This window comes from Camelus ferus, chromosome 1 (genome assembly GCF_009834535.1).
Source record: "Camelus ferus isolate YT-003-E chromosome 1, BCGSAC_Cfer_1.0, whole genome shotgun sequence".
Taxonomy (NCBI): Eukaryota; Metazoa; Chordata; class Mammalia; order Artiodactyla; family Camelidae; genus Camelus; species Camelus ferus.
Genome location: NC_045696.1, coordinates 79,586,858 through 79,609,399, shown reverse-complemented (window position 1 = coordinate 79,609,399; position 22,542 = coordinate 79,586,858). Strand labels below are relative to the sequence as shown.

The following is a 22,542-nucleotide window of genomic DNA, read 5'->3' as shown; positions in this document are numbered from 1 at the left end:
TTGGCTGCACACTAAGCATCACGAAATATTTATGGTTGCAGATCAGGTGCAAACGGGGCTTAGAGAGAAAGGTAAGGGAGCTTCCTGCGTCCGCCGAGCTCCGGCGTTTTTCTTAATCCCGGGGATTGCCGAGAATTTCCTATTCCCTGCCTCTCCCTCTTCTTCCCCACCTTCCACCCACCCTGCCCTGCTCTCTCATCCTTACGCTTAACCCTTTTCCAATTCCGTTGGGTTGAGGCGGAGGGAGGGGGTTGCTGGAGGTGTAATCGTCTGTTAGAGTTTAAATGCTTCTCCGTCTCTCTCTCTCTCACTCACTCACTCTGCCCCCCCCCCCCATCCAGCCGAGTAACTGAGTTTCCCAATACCCTTCTAGCTATTTTAGGATGCCCATTTTGTCTTTTTTGAAAAAGAAAGCTACCTAGATGGCTGCTTTAAACATTTCTTGGTACCAACCCCTCACCTCTATCCTTTGACAAAAATAAAAGCAATAAAAAATAATGAACTTTAATGAACTGGTTGATTTCTTTAGCACTGGGGTTCATGGAACCTCCTAAACAGTTATTTTCATTTAAAAACCAGCCGATACTTCAGGGGGACTCCACAGTCGAGGAAATTCAGCTTCCGTTTCTGCATACTGCCAATTCATTTACTTGGAGGGTCATTTGCCAGAGTTGAGCGAGATGAAACTGAGCCTAGTCTAGGAAAAACTACACGACACTTAATTCCTTTTTAAATCCACCCTTTACACCATGACCAAACCCTGTTTAACTCCCTGTTCAGGGGACGCGTTTTCAGACTCGACCTTTTGGGGAGAGGTGGGAACTTGCCCTTATTTTCCCTTCTCTCCTCTCAGCCTCCTCCCGCCCCCGCTCCCCAGCTCTCGCCCTGGCAGTTTGTAAATTGCCCGTTTTGCCCACCCCCTCCTGGTGGGTGTTCTCGGCTCTTCTCCGCTCCTGCCCCCTCCGTCCTCTCTTCATTGGCGCTTTCGGAGCAGACGCATCTTCCCTTTCCCTGGGCTCCCTCTCCCGCCGGTCCCCCGCCTCCCGCCGCCTCCCGCCGCCTCCCGCTCCCCCCTGCGCTCCCCACCTGCCGCGGCCCGCCGCGGCCCGCCTCGCCCCTCCTCCCCGCCTCCCACGGCGCCGTGACCCTTCCGGCCCGAGTCCGAGTCTGCGGGCGGTGGGCGTCGTGTCTGCGCGCCGACGACCCGGCGGACCACGCCGTGCGCGCAGCGCGGGTGTGAGGCGAGACCGCGGGGGGAGGCGAGCCGGAGTCGGGCTGAGAGGCCGGGAGAGCTTGTCCGAGCCGGAGAGACCGGGAGAGAAGGGAGAAAGCGAGTGTGAGGCGCGCACGCCGCCCGGGCTCGGGCCGACGAGTGCAGTCGCCTCCGACGCCTTAGAGCGGCGCCCCAGTCACTGCAGCTTTTCACCCTAGAGCGGTGCCCAGGGACCACAGAGAGCCGGAGCCAAGAAGTCGGCAGAGAGGTACCAAAGCCATAAGGAAAAGATTACGAGAGCGCGGGGAGGGTTTCCTGGCGAAATACGGAGGCTGAGCAGATGGAGGAACAATGCCGCCTCCACGAGAAACCCTTGCCTGAGGCCGGGGCGGAGCGCTGGGGAGCTGCCTTCAGCCTCCTGCTCTGCCCAGGCCCCCCGGCTAGTTCTGGGACTGGTTCCGCCTCGTAGTTTGACAGGGATAATAAAGTTGCTCTTTCCCACAACATTTCCAGCGGAGTGGTTTTCAGGTCTGCGTGGTTCGACTCGAGATGTCCCTCTGTAGATCCCTCGCGATGAGCAGCTAATAGATTATGCATCATGGGGCAGTCAACTCCCTTGGGCAGAGAAGCTAGTCCAAACATTTCAGACGTCTCCGTTGGCTCCTTACGGTCCAGCGCAATGCTTTGTGAGTAGCAATGAAAAGCCGCCTGCAGTGAATATAAAATTATCTGTGTTGAGATTTTAAATTAGAAATGGTTTATTCCAGAAGAGGTTGTTGGAGTGTTATAGAGATGAGGGAAATTACGTGTCTAATATTTGACTCATTTGTGATTACCCTGAATCACTAGCAGTTGGCCTCCACAGAGATACTATACTATTTCTTTTTTCATTTCCAGGACCATGGTGATACACGTAGGACTTAGGAAGCATGAGCTCAGATAGCTAACCCTGTATATTCCTCTGCCTTTTTATGGGTACTTAATATACTCATTTTTCTTCTTCTTATATTGAAACTACAGTAGACTATTTTCGCTTAAGTAAATTATCATGCTGTACATGAAAATTACAGTCATAATGCATTTCCCAAAAATTAATTATGCTTCATTATAAATAGGATCAAAGATATAAAAACATTACTAAAGGAAGGTATGGGTACATGTATTTGAGTGTAAAATGTAAAAAATGTCTGGGCATTTCAATCAGCCATTGCAAACTAGCAGAACACCAGCTCTTTGAAATGAGCTCAGAAGCAAGGGCCACCATGCACATACTTAAAATATTAAATGTTAAATACAAAAACATTAAGTTTATTGTGCCCTTGGCAGAGAATGAATCTGTCTACCTTCTCTGCCCAGTGATTGAGTGATTCACAGGGAAAGTGGAAGTTAATCATTACTGAGGCCTTGGTTTGATTAAAAAAAGTAACTGTTTTCTGTAAGCCTGCTGGTTCTATAGTCCTCTTAACATAAGCAGAAACTGAGGGAGTCAGTCTTTCAGCTGACGGTGCCAGAGTTCCTGCAGCGTGGGCTTGAGAGAAGCCCTCTTAAGCAACTCTCCTTTCCATAGTCTCCCTCCTTCCACCCCACGGTACTTTCTGTCAGTCTTTTCTTTCATTCCCTAAGTGGGGGTTAATTTTGTGAAATTTTCTTTTTATATTTAGGCATAAAATGTTTTCAAATATAAATGTCTGAATTGTTTTGAAGTTGAAGGTGGAATATAGACTCACAGAAGGTAGGCTGAGAACTCCTTTTGCTGTAGGTAGTGTTTGAAGTCTTGATGATTCTTAGCATGGTTGGCTGACTTCCCTGATTCTCTAAATTCTCTTCCAACCCTGAAATTCTCATATTTTATTCTACTTTTATTATTTCCATATGGTTATCCAGGGGCAGGATCTATATCTTCTTTCTGATTTCCTTAAATTAGCTACAATTTTTATAGGCTAATTAAGTAGCTATAACTAGAGAATACAGATATAATCTAAGCTTCAGTGTTATTGACAACTTTTTAAGGGGCAATATTGATATAGTAGGTATAATTGATAAAGACCTCTGGGTTTCCATGTGTTGAAATAAACTATTTCTAATATTTTTTTTTAGCAAAGTGAAGTAATGGTTTATTTCTAGAATTTTTTTTTAATTTTTACACAAAGGAATTATTTTATGAATTATCTAACAAATACTAACATAGTTTTTGTAAGTAAAACACAATTGGAATTAACAGTTAACATTGGAAACTGTGACAGTTCAACAGCACACTTTTACCTTATTAAAGTATTTTGAAGTGAAGTTTGATGTTTGTTTCCAGCCTATTAGATTAGATTGTAAATAGAAAGATATGATTCCTCAGTTATAGTTTATTTGTAAATGGACTCACGCAAGTCCAGTTACCAAACTTCTTATTTTTTTCTGAAACAGAGGTCTGGTCTTGCAGATCTCTTGTTAATCATGGTCAACGGCTCCTTACAGCTTGGATGCTAATGTCCAGAACTCTGAGGACTTCCAACTCTTTTTACAATTTACTCCCCAACTTACATTTTTAGATTAAAACGCCTTCCACCTGGAACTCCTCCTCAGTTTACTCTTCATTCCATTCACGAGACTTTTCCTTATCATTTTCCTTAATACTGCACTGTATTTTAGGCTTCTGTGCTTTGCTTATACTAGTCTTCATAGATTACTTTCCAACTCCCCCAACCTCCCAACACATATACCCCCAACTATAGGATGGGAAAACCTGTTGTTTCCTTGGAGTGGTCTTTCCTCCATCACCCTGCTTCCTTCCTGTATCCGTACTTTGAGCTCCCACGCATGTCATTCATACTAGGAGTAGTCCACCTTTCACACTTGCTGATGGTTGGCTCCCTTGCTGGAGAGTAAGGTCCCAGAGGTCAAAAACCATACCTAATTTATCATTTCATTCAGAATGCTTAGCCCCATGCCTGAACATAAAATAGACAAGTGAATAATAAATGTATATTTAGAAATACTTTTGGCTATGAGGCAACAGAAAACCTGGCTCACAGCTGAATAAGCAAAAGAGTGGATTATCTCACATAATAAGAAAATCAGGAGAAGACAGTTACTTAAACATTTAAACAAGGGATCAGGCTTCGTCTGTCATCTTGGTGCTTTCCTTCTTGTGGTCGTAAGACCACTGCTCTGCTTCTGCCATCTTGCCTGCTTTCTAGGCCCAAAGGAGGGGGCAGAAAAAGAGAACAAAGGGTACTCTCGCTCAGGATTTCTCACCTTTGGCACTGCTGTCATTTGGGGCTCATAAGGCTTTGTCTTTGTTGTGAGGGGAGTATCTTGTACATCGTAGGATGTTCAGCAACGTCCCTGGCCTCTTCTCACTAGATGGCAGTAGCACACCCCACCCACTCACCCACACAGCTATGACAACCAAGACTATCTCCAGACGTTGCCAAATAGTCCCTTAGAGGTAAAATCATCTTGGGCTGAGAACATGAGAATGATTACTCTAGAGTCTGAAGGAAGGAAATTCCCTGTTTCCTCCTTCCCTTTTGCTTTGCAGTGGTGGTGAGGATCTGTTTGGTTTTTGCTGAATAAACAGGAGAGGGCTCTTTATGAGATTAAGAAAAAGAAAAGGAAGGAGAGGAAAGGGCCAGATAAGCCTTCTCCTTGAGCATTTTGTCTTTTTTTTTTTTTTTTTTTTTTTTTTTGTGATGTGGACATTCTCCCCGTAGACTTCCATACTTGATAGAATTGTGTCAATTCGCCACTTCTATGTATCTGAGAGGTTGGAAAATGTGTTTTTCGTGTGGCATACCGCTACCTTGGAGAAAATCAGAAATCTGTGAAAAAGATGGGTAAATGGATTTGGGCTTGGAAACTAAAAGTGTTTGCCACTTTTACAGAATAAATAGATGTGTAAAATTTACCCAAATACTTCAGAAAGGAGAAAAAGTAAAGAAAAAGTGAATAGCTATGTCGAGGGTAGATGTATTTTTTTCACATGCTGAATATTGATAAAATAACTATGATAATACTGTGATTTTATTTTTTCTCTGGATGATAGTTTACTTGGAAGATAACTGGGCAGAATGAAGGCATCTTGCTCATCTTTTTTTTTTTTTCGGTCAGAGAGCACCCCATCTCCTCCAGTCTATTGAATAAAGCAATAAAGTTTTCTATTCATACTTATAAATTAGGTAGTGGTCAGTCATGTGAGAACTGTTGTCAAAGGAAATAAAGATGCAGATCTTTTGTTTTAATACTCCTTCCTAATGCTTATATAAAGAAAGCACATGCCCATGATGGCATTTGGTAAAATAATGGTTTCTTGTGCAGGTGTGTTAGCATGGATTATAGTAGCTTTCAGTTAGGTTTACCTCAGCATGGTAAAAATAAAAGTACTATTGGACACCATCTTAAGGAAGAATTCTGCCTTACAGAGATACATCAATATTGCTGTGATGACCAATGATCTTATCTGATTGATTACAATTTTTTCTATGCGTTTGTTGAGTGCCAATTTTTGCTCAGGTCTGTGTTGAATATAGAAATATGAAATATGGTGTCTGTTGTGAAACCTTTGTGTGCAAGCAACAGAAAAACCAATTAACAATCTAAATATTAAAGACTTCCATTATCTCTCAGAACAAAGATTCTGAAGGTCTACTGGTCCACAGTTGGCTAACTCAGCAGTTCAGGGATGTCAGGGATCTGGGACTGCTTTGCTGTAATCCTCTTGGCTCTTCATTTTGGAAACAAGATAAACAACATGACTTACCACAGAGCTAAACACCACCCCTTCAGACAGTTCCACCCAAAGCAAAAAGAAGAGAGGAAGTCTTCTCATGGAAATGTCTCTTTTAATAAAAAAGGACATTTTTTCCGCAGATGCTATCAGCAGACTTCCCTTTATGCCTGGTTGACTAAAACTATGACACATTCCACTCCTAAACTAATCACTTGCAAAGAGATAATACATTGCATGACTGGTTTTGATCAATCATGGTCCTTCCCCTGGGGCTGGGGGAGAGGTCTGCTTTCCCTGTGGACATGCAGTGTCACACTTAAACCAAATCAGAGCTCTTGTTAACTGACAGGAAGGAGGCAGTAGCTGTAACCTAGGGTACCTAATAGAGTGTGCCATAGACATCATGCCATTTCCACCTCAAAGTTCTTATCATATGGAATGTCTGCATTAGAAGTAAATGCACATAGAAACACACACAAGAATCAAATGGTCTTAGGATCTGTGGATATAAACTGTATACATGTCAGGCTGTGTGCTTCTGATGTAGAATAATTGCTTTCATGATGTTTCTGAGGTTTTTTTTTTTTTTTAAACAAGGAAAGCTTTCTTTTCTTTTTCTTTTCTTTTCTTTTTTGGTCTGATATTATGGAAGCTCAAGGCCAGTTTTGTGTTCAGTTGAAAAGGGGTCCTTACTCATCTCCTTTTACTTTGCCTCATTATTTGAACCCATTTTTAAACTTAAACTCTACTTCAAGATTTGATTGTATTTGAGCTTTTTAGCATAAGCTACTTCAAATTATTTTTGGAAGGAGGAAGAATATATATGTACATGTATACATACCTGTACAAAAACTGAATACTGTCATATATCACTCAATAAATTTTTTTTTCTTGGATAAATATATGTTGAAGAATTAGATAGTATTGTGTGAAATAAACTCTGAATTATGCTCCCATCAACATGTGCAGTAGGATTTCAGAGAAAAGAGGTGCCAGTGATGCCTGAATCATTTTGTTGGAGATACACGTCGTAGTTTGCAGACAGGTGGGAAACTAAGTCAGGGCAGGTGGAGAAAGTATAGCTGAAGTCGTTATGTATATTTTGCTCTATGATCAGATAACAGTTGTTTTTCAACTTTTTTACTCTCTATCCTTTGAATTTCAATAACCACACTTCTACCCTGTAAGTTTCTTCCCGATTTAAAGGGGCAATTAAGCATTAACACCAAAGTCATAATGTAAAAGAACCTTGAACTCGAAAAGAATGGATTTGATTTCTCTCTTTGTTTCAAAGCAGATTGTCTGATGGACATTGGCAGCCTTCTCGGTTTAGCTCCAGCATTTCAAGATGTCTGTTGAGTCTCGTCTCCCCGTCGCCAGTGCTCTATTTTCAGGCTCCAAGCCTGAAGCAGTTTGCACCACAGCAGCCTCCCCTGGCCTGGGCTCCTTGCCTCCAGGGGAACTGATGTTTGAATCAAACTTGAAACAATAATTAGTAACTCCCTCTGTGTTTGGAGTCAGAAACAGATGCATCTCCTTTTTGTTTTAAGAAGGCATATTTGAAAGTGGAAACATAGTGAAATTGGGTTTTAAATAGTCCACATTGTAGTGAGCACGTTTGTATCAAGTAAAGACCACCAGGGCAGTATGTGTTCTAGGCATCTACCTGACCTCATCTCCACTGGGCCTGGCAGTATCTTGTACTTCAGCATATCCACTGTGAAATAATTATTGTTCACAATATTGACCCTAAGGTACTACAAGTTCCTGAAGCTTCTCTTAGGGGATACAAAGTTTAATTATATTAAATATTTTAAAGTATTTCATTTAAACTAAGGAACCACTGATTATGGGGCACATCGTTATTTTTCGTATGCCTTAGAGAAAGGGAACACCCCAATTAAATTGTTAAGTGATGCTTTTCAACCACTTAGCACTTTATACTTTAATAAAGAACAATTTAGACTTAAGTAGATGTAGATTTTTTTAATACGTTAATCTTGTGCATGTATAAAAAGTACAGCATTAATAAACACATTGGTTTAAGAATTCAAAAAAATTTGTTCTATTCAGATTTTCACTCTTTTGAATCATTTTTTTTTATTCAGATCCATAATCATATCCATGTTTTTCCTGACAACAGTCTGTGTGTGTTGGTGATGTACCTTTCTTAAGAGTACTTCATGATTGTCTTTAGAATTTCGTTCTAAGCAATTGATATCTTCTGAAAGGTTGGATGCTGGTGTTTTGTTGATCTTACTAGAATGTGACAATGGAAGATTTTCAGACACCAACAAGATCTTATATTCTTCCTTCCTTAAATTGCCCTGAAATGTCAGGAGTGGTGGTTGTCTGGTCATGGCGAGAGAAATACAACCAATTTTCACAAAGTCAATAGCAACCATGCCTCCGCTTCTGCTTGGCTATAAGGAATTGTAAAATGCATCCTGATTTCATAGATGTTATAGGTTGGGAAAAAATGTATCAGAGTCAATGAAATATGGCAACTATAATGATACATAGGTCCTCATTTTTAAAGAAGCTAATGAAATAATGGTAATCAATTAGCCAAACTATTTAATCTCTAAGCTTTGGGATAAGAGAGAATACTACATATTTCTTAGAGAGTATCATTAGAATCTGATTCTACCCTTTTTTAATTCTCTACTTACTCTCTCAGTTTGCAATAAATAAAATGTTGCTAGTCTTCTAGATGGGTAATGATAGGATGAAAAAAGCACAAGAGTAGGAATCAAGAGACCTATGTTTGTGAGCAGACTTCTAATCATTATCTGTGTCACTTCCTGTAATTCACTTCATCTCTCTGGGTCTTGATTTCAGTGTTTAAAATGTATAGCTGGACAAATTGAAATTAAATGTGTCTTTTGGCTCTCAGAACTGTTTTGGGTAAAGATAATAATAAAGAATGTTCAAAATATAAGCTGATATTATACAGATACATAGTGATAGAGATATGTTACTCTAAACTGGTAAACTTTAAGATATATAATATGTATTATATAGCTTTAAGATTTTATAGGTTTTGGGAGGTTTACAAATACATAATCTTATTGGTTCTTTAAAACAGTTGTGAGCAATGCAGAGATTCAAAAGAATAGAGTTAGGATTGAGGACCCTTCTCCTCAAACATACTGGAATGGAAAGATTACCGAATAAATTAAAGCCAAATAAAGGATGTAGAAGTGGGAAGAGGCAAGGAGAAAGTGCGTTTTCCATCAAGAACAAAGAAAACTTCCATGAGGAATTAACTATCACCATATATAAATGTTCTACTTAAAACAAGAGTCATCAGTAAAAAGTAAGAGAAAATTGGCAGGTAAAAATGAAGTTTCTTTCTTTCTTTCTTTCTTTTTCCTTTTTTTTTTTTTATCACTCCTCAACCATATACCACTCATTTGAAAAGAGATGAGAATAGGAAGAAGAGGAGTCTCAGGTTGGATCACTTAGATACTACTATTTGTGGATGTATCTTGACAGTTCTTACTGTGCAATTCCACAGACAACAGTGTTTCCTCTCTGTATTGTATTTGAAAATTGCCACTGCTCTCTAGTGTCCAGAAAGCTGGGCACTTACTTTCTGATGAATAACAAGCTCTACAGAGGTGCGCCCTCTCCTTTCTCTCATTGGTGCTGTGGTCACCACACAGAAAACATGATGCTACCTCTTACCTACTGATTTTGCTGTAAAAGTGGGTAGATTTATACAGCATGAGGAAACCTTTCTTTATTAGTTTTTTTGGCTAGATATCCTCTTTTAATACAATTAGAGTATGGAAATATGTAAGATAGAGATATAATATTGCTGCAGGTTAGTAGATTTTTATTGAATAATTAACTAAATTATTTTAATCCTCTACTTAGGTCCCTTTGTCCATAAGAAAAAAATTCGAGATGCCAGTATTGAAGGTGGAGAGTATTATTTACTGGCTCAGAGTCTTAGATCATAAAATAGGGTGTTGAGATTATATTTACATTACAGTCACCTTTTTAATGACTAAAAGGGAGAAACAGCATAGTTTTTGACTCCAGATGATCTATAAAAAATAATAATTCATTTTTAAAGCTTTCAATAAGTATCCAATGGTATTTCCAGCTGAGGGCCATAATGGGTTTTTCAGACAGTTATAGGCCAGCCTCCTCAGATTTCAAGTGACAAAACTGAGGCTGAGGTAAGAAATGGCTTGTTCAATATATACAATGATAGAGGTTGGGCTGGAACATCTCAATCCACATGTGACACTTTCATGCATCAGTTTTACATACAGGGCAGTATACATGTATTACATTACGTACATATATATATGTAATACATATGCCAGCATCATGTATGATGTATATCTGTGATTAAAGAATTATTATTTTAGAAGTACAGGCAATAATTGCCAGAAGATAGAAGGAAGAGAGCTTTAGGAAGGTTCAGTGAAGAAAGTGTTACTTGAAGGAGATTGGGGGTATGAATAAACAGAGAAGAGGGAGGAAAGCATTGCTTGAACAAAAGCAATACAAATTAAGACTAGGACATATTACAGAGGGAACTGTTCAATCTAGACTTTTTCAAAAGAAAAAAGGCAAAAGCAAAACCAAAAAAACACCAACCCACACTGAGAAATATTGTGGGAAAGAAAAAAAAGATACTCATTGAAAAAATACGTCTCATTCTATGTACAGTAGTTTGGCTTAGGATCACTGCAGATCAGAAATGCCAATTATATATTTATCCGGAGATAAACAGGTCCGTGGGAAAAACTGTTTCATATTACTCAGAAGAATAATTTCTTATTACTACCAGGTACTACCAATAATTACTCATTTCTACCAGAAAACAAATTCAGTTATTTAAAATGGAAATACAATTTTCTGAGCACATGGTAATGCATATAACTGATTGATACCAAATAAATTTGAAATCATTTGATTGTATGTCATCAAATGAGATTCTTATCATAGCCTGCCCAGATGTTGGTTTCTAACCTGGGTACCTCTCCCCAGGAAGTACTAGAAACACTTTGCCTCCCCAAAAGTACCTTCTTTCCCATGCTTCCTTTCAGTATAATACTCCAGTCAGTCCTTTCAGCTCTGCTGATTACGGGACACTTACTGAAAATGTCCCGTTTGTCTAAGGGAGAGAGTCTCTAGTTGGTAGTAATCTGTCTTTTAACACCTAGCAGTCATCTTCATCATCACTTAAAAAATTGTAACATTTCTAAGGTCTAAGAGGTGCAATTTCAAGTGAGAAATATTCCTATGTTTCCACTAAATTGCACATGAAATCAACATGTCCCTCCTGACTTTCCTGGAATCCACTCTGTAAAAACAGCAGCTCATTTGGGGAACCGGTGGTTAGAATAACCAGCACCCAGGGAACAGGGAAGGAATCAGTCAGAAGAGCGTGAGCATGTTTTCTGTAGAACTCCATAAACATGGTCATAATTTCTCACGAATCAGTGCATTACGACTCTGCCAGTCTGAAACACACTGGGAATAGTCCTGGTATTCAGCTCAGAATGTCATTCCCTTACCAGTCTTCTCTACAACTCCAAAGAAGCATGAGGCTTCACAGAACTGTCTCTCCTCATGGGGTTCTGTCTGTAGCATGCAAACCTGTAAAGAACAAGAGAGTGAAGTGATGCTGGTGTAGGGCAGAAAGAAGGCCCAGTCACTGGAATGAAGGATATCTGTATCAGGGAGATGTAGAGAACTATAAAGAGCGTCTTTAAGTTTGCATTATCCTTTAAATCTCCTGCTCCACCCAAGCTTGCAAAACTGTAATATGTATGTGTGTCTCTTATCTCCCTATCTGCCTGTCTGATTTAATTGAAAATTGTAGATGAATGCCTGATATCAGAAAGTATAAGAAACAAGTACTTTTCTTAGAAAGATTATTCATATTCCATATAATCGTTTGATGAGAAAGAAGGGAGACACTAGGAAATGTGTTCCTGGCCTCCAGGATTGCTGGATTAACACAAAATTAATTGTGTATTTTAACAAGAAATTAATCCAGCATCCATCTGTCTGTCTATATATGTTTTTCTTCTCCTCAGGAAGGTTATTTCTCCCTCACCATACCCATGACCCATGGCTCCTGACCCCTGTGACCTCTTCCATGGTTCCCTGTCTGTATCTAAAACCAAAACCCAAATTAAAGTTTTCCATTGTACCATGGGACTGTTGCAAAACCTCCTAACTATGAACTAGTACAGATATGTTTGCCTGAATTCCCCTTACCCGCTGCCGTATGTGATACTGGCTAAAATGGAGAAAATAAAAAATAGACAGATATTGATGAGGAAGCCCAGGAAGATCAGTTTAAACCAAGACCATGGCCAGTGAGATGAAGCCACTGTGTTCCTGCCAGGTGCTTACCAGGAGAATGATTTAGGGCGCTCGAGAGAGGCCAAGAGGCAATACTTCGAGAGGGTGGGGGTGTTGAGGAGCTGGGGCATGGGAAGGAGGCTGAAAAAATGGACAAGACTGAGGAAAATAAACTTATTCTGCCTCACTCTTTAGCCACAAAGGTGATTCTGTTGCTAAGATTGTACTAAAATGTGTGATTCTGTGTTGTCTTCAACCTTTCTTTGATTTAATGTGTATGTCCAGAAGGGTTGATATTGTCAAATTCATATGGCTGTTGTGGGATTAAATGAAATTATATAGCACATTTGACTGGTACATTAAAAAAAAAAAAGTCCCAAAGTGTTCTTATTACCATGATAACCCTCTACAAGTACACACAACCACATTCTCTGCTGACTCAATAATAGCCATTTTGTCACACTTTTTTTTTTATGTAGTAGGTCAGGTGCAATGCTGGGCACAGTGAAGAAGGCAAAGAGAAGTCAGATCCTGTCTCAGAGACCTTGGGGGTCTTTCTTTTTGCCCCGGAGCCTTTGAAATGAAACTGCAGAGTGTTCTACATCATTGTTTTGGCTAAGGCAAGGAAGATAGGGCTGTTTTTATTTTACAAGCACATGGAAGAAAGGATAAGCCATTTAGAATTGGTGAAATTGGCAGCTTTAAAAGAATTCAGGGACTCTATCAGCATTAGAATGTGAAAACATTTGAGTCATAGGCTTGCTAGGGAGTGAGTGTTTAATAGGCGCCTTTGTAAGATCTCCAAACTAAGCTATATCATTTTCTATACATGCTTAAATCTCTTAATTACAAAGCAACTTTAATTATACATAAAGTATGCCTCTTCAATCATGTTTTAATCACACATGAAAAAAAATTAAATTTATCCCAAAGTTATTTTCTGCGTTTCAGTTCTGATTTTTAAACTCTGGCATATTCTGTACCAAAAAATTGCATTAAGCTAATGTTTATGCTTGCACATAATCCCACACTTTCAAGGCAACACTTAAAATATTCAGAAGAGCTTCACAAGAGGGAGTAGTTTAATTCTGTTGTTGACTCAGAGCCATTGTTCTTCACAGTTACAGCTCCGCTGGCATAGGCTACATATGGTCACTTGTTTCCTCAGTGTACAGAGTGATAATGCATTCACATTCGGGCTGGTGGTGGAAGCTATCTATGCTGTGCTTTAGAGAAACATATCAAGGAGGATGTGCTACCTCTTGGAGAGAAAGGAGAGCGAGATCAACACCGGCGAGCCCGCAGATTGCAGGTTGCTTTAGACTCATCACTGTGGCTTAACACTGTGGGGCCTGACCTAGGAGCCTAGATTTCAAGCATTGGCTGTCTGTGGGTAGGAATTCTGTTGAGAGAGCAGTTGTTGGAGACAACTCTGGATCGCAGCCATGGAAGGAGATTTTGCCAGCGTCCTCCCTGCTGCCATTCAAAGATGCTCTTCTGGAGTCTTCAGTTGCCTCTTGCAACAGACTATTTATGACTCCCGTGTTTGCTCTGATTACTACTGTGGAGGCCACAGATCAAAGTGGAGTCCAGGGCTGGAGACCAATGGCTGAGTGGAGGTCCATTAGATGTACTTCAGTAGTTTTTTGGGACATGAGCATTTTTAGCAACAAGAATGGGGGACTCTGGCCGGAGTTTAGTGAACATGAATTTTTTTTTTTTTAAACCTTTTGCAGTTCCCTTTGGTGTATATGAAGTGAAAGAAAAAAGGCAAAGGAAGAAATTGTGTCTATTCCCTTATCATAAGAGATACCACCCTTCATCTAATTTTACTCCAAGTGGAATTGTGTCCTGAGACATTCCTAATAATGCAGGCCTTCGGGGCTATGGCTTACCTTTCCCAGCAGCTAATCTGGTTTACATCCATGGCTGTGAATGAAAAGACAAATACTAGTAGCAGCACCAGAGGGAGCCACTTACACAGTTTTGTCTCAAGCATCAGCAAAGCTGACACTAAGGCTTGAAATGCAGACATATTAAGATTTTATTGTATTTTCTAACAAAGACTGGCAGAAAAGTTGATGATATGTAAAATCTGTTAGCAGCAATTCCAAATTATGGGACTAGTAGCAAACACTTCATTTCTCCCACTTGAAATATTTGCCAATGGTAATTGCCTGGCTGCGGTCCAGAAAGTAAATCATATTTCAAAATGTTAAATTGTATTTGGAGCAAGAGGTGTTCTCTCTGATCCTGCCATTGTCCCCTTGCAGAAAACTATTAGCAAGTTTGTATGTTTGAAACTTACTCCAGTTTACTGTTTTTGTAATGTAAATGATGCTACCAAAAATAAAGATGAAGAATAAAAGTCTAGATGCACATGCCAGTGCTCAAAGGCATCCCCACACCCTCTTTCTCTCTCTCTGTCACACACACACACTCAAACACACACAAACACATGCACACATGTATTTGCGCTAGTGATTTTGTTGCAGAACAGTAGGAACAGTGTTGCTTTGAGGACATCAGGTAAGCTTGTCTTTGAGTGTCATGGTGGGGAAGAGAAGATCAGTACACGGAAAGAAAAACAGAAGCCACGTAACTTTATTAGCACACTGACCTTTTTTATGAAGAAATAGTCAAATGCATACAGTCTTGAGGATAGTGTCTTAAATACCACTCTGACAAAATATTTCAGGAAAATGTATTGATTCCAACTGTCTGCTCTTGGAGGGGAGTTTTCTAGGTCTTCTGTTGTTCTATCTTTGCCAATTCTATCCCAATTCATAAAAACATTGGGAAGGGAGAATTGCTTCAGTTCTTTCAACAAAAGGACTTTATTCTTAATACTCCTCAGATCCCCCTTCTCAGCCCCTCCCCCAGCTTTGACAGCATCAGGTAAATCTCATTATACACAGTCACAAGAAAGAATGATTCTATCAAACAAAGTGACCTCCACTGGCTCATGTAATGGCACTTTCTTGACCTGATTACAATAAAGTCGGCAGCGCATAATGCTGGCGATGAGTGCTTTCTTAGGTTCCTTTCCAGGTAACAGTCATTCTCTTCAAGACAGTACTTGATTGTTTGTGGTTAGTGCTACAGACTGAAAAGGGAAAATGAGAGTGAAGGTTAGTTGCACTCGACTCCCTGGCAGTACTTACCCTTTGTTCTCTGTAGTGGACTTTCATTCTCTTCCTGCATTGCCGCCCTAGCCAAACTGCCCTCCTGATAAATTGCTCGTATTTAGTCTATTTGTGAGGGAAGTGGTTGGGGGAGGGTAGTTGGCGGCATTTAATATGAACTGATCAAATATTCTTCTGCCTGTGGGACTTTAGTTGTACAAATTTGCCTCTGCTACAAAGAAGCTTGTTTTGTTTATTTTTTGGTTGTTTTATCTACCTGTCTATCTATCCATCCATGCATCTGTCTATGTCATATTTCATTTTTAAAATAGTACTTCCCAGATTTGAAAGAGAGACCATTACTGAAGAAAGGGTCTACAGAAATTTTGGAACTGTCAGAAGTCTGGCCGGTATCCATTAGTACTTCCTCAAGGAGCCTTGGCCCCCAGACGTCTAGAGAAGTTCTGGGCTGAGGCCTTGGGTCAGGTGGGAAGCCCTGGATCTAAAGCTATCAGATGAGCTGCTCACTCCATGGACAAGAAGGTAGAAAGAGATCTCTTCTCCCTGGGGAGAGGATGAGGGAGAAAGCCGCGGTGGCAGGAGGCCATCGAAGGCAGGGTGTTTGGTGTGAGCTTTACACAGAGAGGGTGCTGCAGAGTGCCTCAGTGGCATTTTTGTACTCAGGTTCCACTGGGATATATCAGAACAGGAAGCCCAGAGAAAGGGGCATGTAGGACCTGAAATGGCCGTCCTCACACCTTGTTGTCCCTGAGCTGTGTCAGGCAGCACTGTGGTAGCTGTACCACTGGCTTAAGAGAAAGGGAGAGGAGTGCCTGAGCATTGATTTCAGTGTGAGAAAGCATGATGTTTATTATATAGTCCTTGTCCCATTCTCTCCGGGCTGCTGTCACAGAAATACCATAGACTGGGTAGGTCAAACAACAGAAAAGTTTTTCCCATACTTCTGGAGACTGGGAAGGCCAAGAACAAGGCACCAGAAGATTCGGTGTCTGGTAAGGGCTTCCTGGTTCATAGACAGCTGTCTCGTGGGGTCTTTTAACTAATTTCATTCCTGCGGGCTCCACTCTCATGACCTAATCACCTCTCAGAGGTTCCATCTCTAGATATCATCACTTTGGTGATTAGGTTTCAACATATGCATTTGGGAGGGACACAAACATTCAGTCTGTAAGTAGACTCTTGTCAATAGCATGCAAAAAACTGGGCAAGGTCAGAGGGCAGGGTGAGTAGAAGACCCAGTCCCTGCTCAGAAATGATTAAATGGTTGTATTTGAATTAGACTGGAGAAGGAGCAATCTTCAGGCAGCTAGGATACCAAAGGACTTAAGGGATCAGCGTTTTTGTTTTTTGTTTTTGCTTTTCTTTTAATCTTCCCAACATTACAGTTATACTTTGTTTAGACGAGGGCACACGGAGGCTTCGGTTTGTCACCTCAGAGGGAAATCAGGAGCTTTAGATAAAAAATTAGAATGACATTGTGTATTGTATTCTCCATGGTTATTTCTATCTTCCCCTATTTGTTTCCCTCTGTGATTAGCAGTTAAGCTCTTGAAAGGAAAAGGAGCTGCACACTTATGTCTTTGGGGAGAGCAAGGAAGGGGGATTTGGGGAGCAGTGTCTCACTTTGAAGTCAGATATGTTGGAGCAGGACCACAAGGGGTGGAGTGAGTGATGTTGAGAAGGCTGAAAATGTAGGGTCTAAAAAAGATAAACGGTAGGAAATAGGAAATCCGACTTGGGAAAGGATTCTGGGAATTAACGGTGGAGAGGCCCTAAGACATCCACATATGAAAAGCTCCATCAAAAAAGTCCACCTGGAACCCCTAAACAAATACACTGAAATAACTCACAGTGAGATGCAGGAGACAAGGGGGACTGAAGGAGGAAACTGCAAAGTGAACAGGACTTTTTCTTGGTCTTTGGTTCAGTGTTTATCAAAGTCAGAATACTTGGAGCATCTTGGAAATCACATTGGTTCTTCAAGCTAATTGTGGTTAAAGGGTGATTTCAAATACTTAGATTTACCATTCCTTCAAATAATTATAGTAACTCAATGGTGTATAGTTAAATTCTGGACCTTCAAGTAATGCTTTCAGCAGAACCTCTTGTCAGGTGCAAAATAGGCAAATTTACTGCTCTCTAGTACATAGGGATTTCTATTTAAATCTAAGGAGATAGCAGGGGTTGGGAGGGGGCAATAATTTAAGGCAATTGACAGGCATTATATCTCTTTCTCTGATCCTTATTTAATTTATTTTTTTAGTCCTTGACAAGTAGTTTAACAGGATGAGGACAAGTTTTGCTTGTTCCTAGAAGCAGTAGGATGAAAAAGAGCTTGATGCAGTGGGCAGTGCACTGGACTTAAAGTTGGATGATAGACATATGTAAGTTCTAACTTTGGTGGGAAGCTGCTTAACCTGGCTGAGTCTCAATGTTTTTACCCATCAAATGGAAAAGACGCCATATCCTTGCCTGTTTTACAGAATAGTTGTAAGGATCACATGAGTCAAGATCTGAAAAGGCATTTTATACACTATTAAGCTCTATATGAATATAGGATACTGTTGAGTATAGCAGAGCAGAAGGCAGCATCCTTTAGTGGAGTCAGGCAGTGGAGTGATTCAAAGCAGAGGCCTCATGGTCAGAGAAATTCACACATTTCAGCTCTACCATCAAGTTACTTAGCCTCCTTATGCCTCAGTTTCACTATTTATAGAGAAAGATAAGGATAGCTCTAGCTTTGGAGCATTTCAAGGTGAAAGAATGTATGTAAAGCACTTGGTGCGGAGCCTGACAAATAAGGGGGCATAACTAAAATAAATATTAGCTGTTACTAGGTGTGACTACTGTGGTTGGCTCTGCTGAGTTTATTTATCCTGGAAATGATAAACCTATGAACTTCACAGAAAGAGATCTTGAAGCCCAAGCATTATGTTTCTGTGTAACACTCACATCAGTTTATATGGTTATGTAGTTTGAAGTATCAAAGGGCTTAAATCTGTATATATTACGGCTAATGATGTACAGGAGGTACGTTTTTTTTTTCACTTGGGGAATTTGGTGACCCAGAATTTAGTGTTGTATTATTGGGATCGATCCATCCGTCCATCCGTCCGTCCGTCCATCCGTCCATCCATCTACCCACCCGTCTACCTGGCTTTGTGGGCTGCTGTATCCTTCAGCCGTCGTCTGTTGTGTCACATCATCATCAAGAGGGTGAATGAACATCAGGATGAACGGACAGACTTGTTTGGCCACAATGAAGGGATCCTGAGAACACCCCTTCCCCGTCCTATGGCCCCATTGTTTACTAGAGCTGTGAGGCTGCAAAATCCAGTGGTTCACACATGTTTACACAAGAGAAGGGCAGAGGTGTTTATTTCTTCTCTTTGTTTCTATTTTTCTGTTCTTTGCTATTATCCACCTTTATTTTTCTTTTCTTTCCTTTTCCACCCTTGACTTGGCCCTGTCTACATTCCTCCCATCCTCTTTTTTTTTCTTTATCAATAGCATAGATAATTTTCTTTCAAGAACCATTATAAATATTATTTATATATTTTGAATATTTTATAATCTTTTGTCAAGTTGTCAGTTTTTTTTTTCTTACGGTTGCTTATGACTGACAGGTTTGCAAACAAATGCTTAGAGGTATAATGAATGCAGAACATTTTTTACCCTTATCTTTTTGCCCCACCTAATTTCTAGCCTCTGCAGTTCTTCCCCAAAGCTTATGTCGTGGAGCAATAGCTATAGTTAGCGCTATAGCAAGGTACTTCCTTGCTGCCTGAGAGCACAAGGGCATAAAATAGGTTCTTGAAAAGTTCTGGAATTTGGGGATGCACTGCGTTAGTGATAATTTGATTTCTGCTTGGCTTCCCATTCTTATTTTGTTGTTTATCAGTTGGATACCTGCAATGGAGACCTGCCTTGTTAAGGGATACTTTGACAGAGGATGGGCCTCTCAGCCTTATCTGAGACACTGAGGTCCTGCTCCCTTCTCTCAGCACTCCCTCACTCACGCTAACTCTTTGTCTGTATTGTGGCACGTGCTTCTGATTTCCCCATCATCATGTCTGCCCTAACATTGTACGTTTTATTGCCCCTGCTTCCCTTCCTGCCCCGCTCCACGCCCGAGGCTGCACTCTCTAATAGCATTCTGTGCTATTGCAGCCCATTACCATCTGTCTCCCTCACTTTGTCTAGACTCCAAGAAAGGGAAGTGCTGTGGTCAGAATGCTTGCGTCTTCGCAAAATTCATATGTTGAACTCCCAGTGCCCAGTGTGATGGTATTAGATAGCGGGGTATTTGGGAGGTGACTGTCACGAAGGTGGAGCCCTCACGACTGGTATTAGTGCCTTTATGAAAGAGGCCCCGAAGAGCTCCCTTGCCACTTTTGCCTTGTGAGGATACAAGGAGAAGTCTGTGACCTAGAAGAGGGCCCTTACTGAACCAATCTGGCACTCTGAGCTCAGACTTCCAACCTTCAGGCTATGAGAAATTTCCGTCAATAAACAACCTGTTCTGTGATACTTTGTTACAGCAGTCTGAATGAGTAAGACAGGAGGGCATGTGGCGTTTAGCACAGTATTCCTAATATCAAGCAGATTGAGAGCTTAGTCTTTTGGGTTCTCGTGTAAGTTTGAAAAATTGGTGGACCACTCTGATGCCTCTCCCAGTGGCTGGTTGCCATGCTACTCGAAGACTTCTTCCCAACCTGCTGGTAGGTTTGCATAGACAGGATAGTAAATGTTGTCAGTGATGCCGTGACAGAGAGGGGCACCTGAATTCAGTCTCTAAAGAAGAATAGGAGTTTACCAGTTATGGAGGTTTGAAGTAGGTCTTAAAGTATTCAAAGGCATGATACTTTTTTACCTGTCGGTAGTATGGTATGACAGTCCTCTTTAAAAAAAAAAAATTCCCAGTGATCTGTGTCATTTGGCTCCAAAAACTTTTGCTGATTCCAGTGCTCACTCTGAATTGCACGAGTGAGCTTTAGAATCAGATAGAAGTGGTTTCTAATCCACTCTCTGTTTCTGGCCATTCCATGATCCCAGTTAACTAACCTCTTTGAGCATCAATTTGTTGCTAAGTGCCCGATATGTTGATGTAGGATGAGCTCAATAATGGTTCATTTCCTTTCATTCTTAGCTCAGCTTTTTTTGGACAGATACTGACGTGCTTTCCCAGAAAGTTTGTAATACCTTTCACCAGCAGCTTGATAAGCTAAATATTTCCGGTGACTTCAACCCTGTATCTTTATTCTCATTGTCTAAGCTTTTGTAGAGACTTTTTTTCATGATTCAGATATTGAAACATTAATTTCCATGTCATGGGCATACATCTCTATTGAGGATCTTTTGTAAATAACTTTTCTGATTTGTCTTTGCATTTATCCTTCATGCCACTATTTTTTTTCTACCATTTTTCATACTTGATCATTTTCCTTTTGCTGATTTTATTTCTCTTGTCATGTATTCTTATTTTCTGGGAGTAATATAACATGAAGAAATTAGACATCAAGATGGAAATCTCTGGAAAAATGGCTGATTAAAAATTCAGTGGAAGATGAACATAGTTTCACATATGAGTCAGACTGGTTAAGCCATGGCATGATTTTATGAAAATTCCATTGCAACTGAACAAACAGATGTTTATGAAATTTGTGGTAATCAATCTAGAGATATTTAAACTAAAGGTAAAACCCTCTTTAGTGAGAGATGAAGTGTGACTAGATAGAATTCATAGTGAAAATCGACTAGAATCAAAGTTAGATTGATTTGTTCATTCGGCCAGAGATATTTATGATGCTCGGCTCAGTTCTAGGATCTTGGGCTACAGTAGTGAACTAAACAAAAGGAAATCCCTGAGGTCAGAGAGCTCACAGCCAACTTTAGGGGAAACAGACTATACACAAAATGAATGTTATTTATATAGTGTGTTCAAAGATGGTAAATGCCTTGGAGAGAAAATATGTGGGGAATTTTGAGTAGGGAAGGTAGCATTTCAGTTCAGAATCAGATGGTCAGAGTAAGTCTCTCTAAGAAGGTGATAGCTGGAAAAGACTGGAAGGAAGAGCTCTTTGGGTGGAGAGAGTAGTCTGTGCAAAATTCTGACAGTGACAGTGTTAGGTAGTTAAGTAAGTGGGGGCACTGGGCAGATAGGCAGAGGAGCGGGAGGATGGTCTGGAAGATGGCTTTATGCCCACCTCCAGCATAAAGGGGCTTTACGTCCTCTAAATGAGTGTCAGCAAGAAACTTGTTAGAACCTGATAGCTGCATCTGTGCAGCAGTGAGAAGGACCTCACAAGAAGGACCTAACTGACTATGACCCAGGGCTCATTGCATTGTGGTTTAATCCCCGCCCCGCCCCCCGGCCAACCGCAGCCATGGGTTTTTCTGTATGCATCATGGGTTAAGGACATGTGCAAAGAAGACAAACATGATTAGGCATTCCAGGGGCAAGAGCTGTCCATCAATCAAAAGACCAGCTTTGAGCAAGAGTATAAGAGGAAGGGACAAATAAAGACCGCCACTTTCCCTCCCTTGGATCAGCCTGCCTCCCGTTGTTGGAGGTGTACTTTTCCTTTCCTAAATAAATCCTTTTGTATCTTTCACTGCACAACACACCGTCTCCCATCTGAATTCTTATCTTTTGGGTAAGACAAGAACTGAGGTCTTTTTCCTTCCGCTTTTGGGATAACAACAGTATGCGTGGTATGAAGGTCAAGGAAGCAATTAAGGCAGGAGTTGCCAAAGGGGAGTAAGAGAGAAGAGGTGGGAGATGGAGTCACGGAAGTAAGGGGAGTTGTGCAGGTTGGGCCTTACCAGCCGCTGAAAGGACTTTGCCTTTTACTCTGATTAAGATGAGTTTATTGAAGGGTTGTGATCAGAAGAGTGATGTAATCTGACAATTTAAAGGGATAGCTCTGTTTGTTGGGTTGATGATAAAGTATAGGGAAAGCAAGTGGTTAAGCTGGGAGACCAGTTACAACAGTACTGCAGTAATCTAGGAAAACAGTGATACTGTCTTTTACTAGAATGGTGATATAGAGGTGGTTTAAAAAAATGGCTGGATTCTGGGAATTCTTTGAAAACAGAGCCTGCAGAATTTGTTTGTGGATTGAAAG

The 22,542-nt window shown here is 40.7% G+C and overlaps 1 protein-coding gene across 1 annotated transcript in view; it reads left to right on the top strand.

Moving 5' to 3' along the window:
- Positions 1-1,149: 1,149 nt before the first annotated feature.
- Positions 1,150-22,542, top strand: part of NLGN1 (neuroligin 1) — a 756,644-nt gene continuing 735,251 nt past the window's right edge. The window contains exon 1 of the mRNA XM_032484180.1: positions 1,150-1,481. The gene's annotated coding sequence lies outside the window, so the exon portion shown is untranslated. The remainder of the gene's footprint in view (positions 1,482-22,542) is intronic.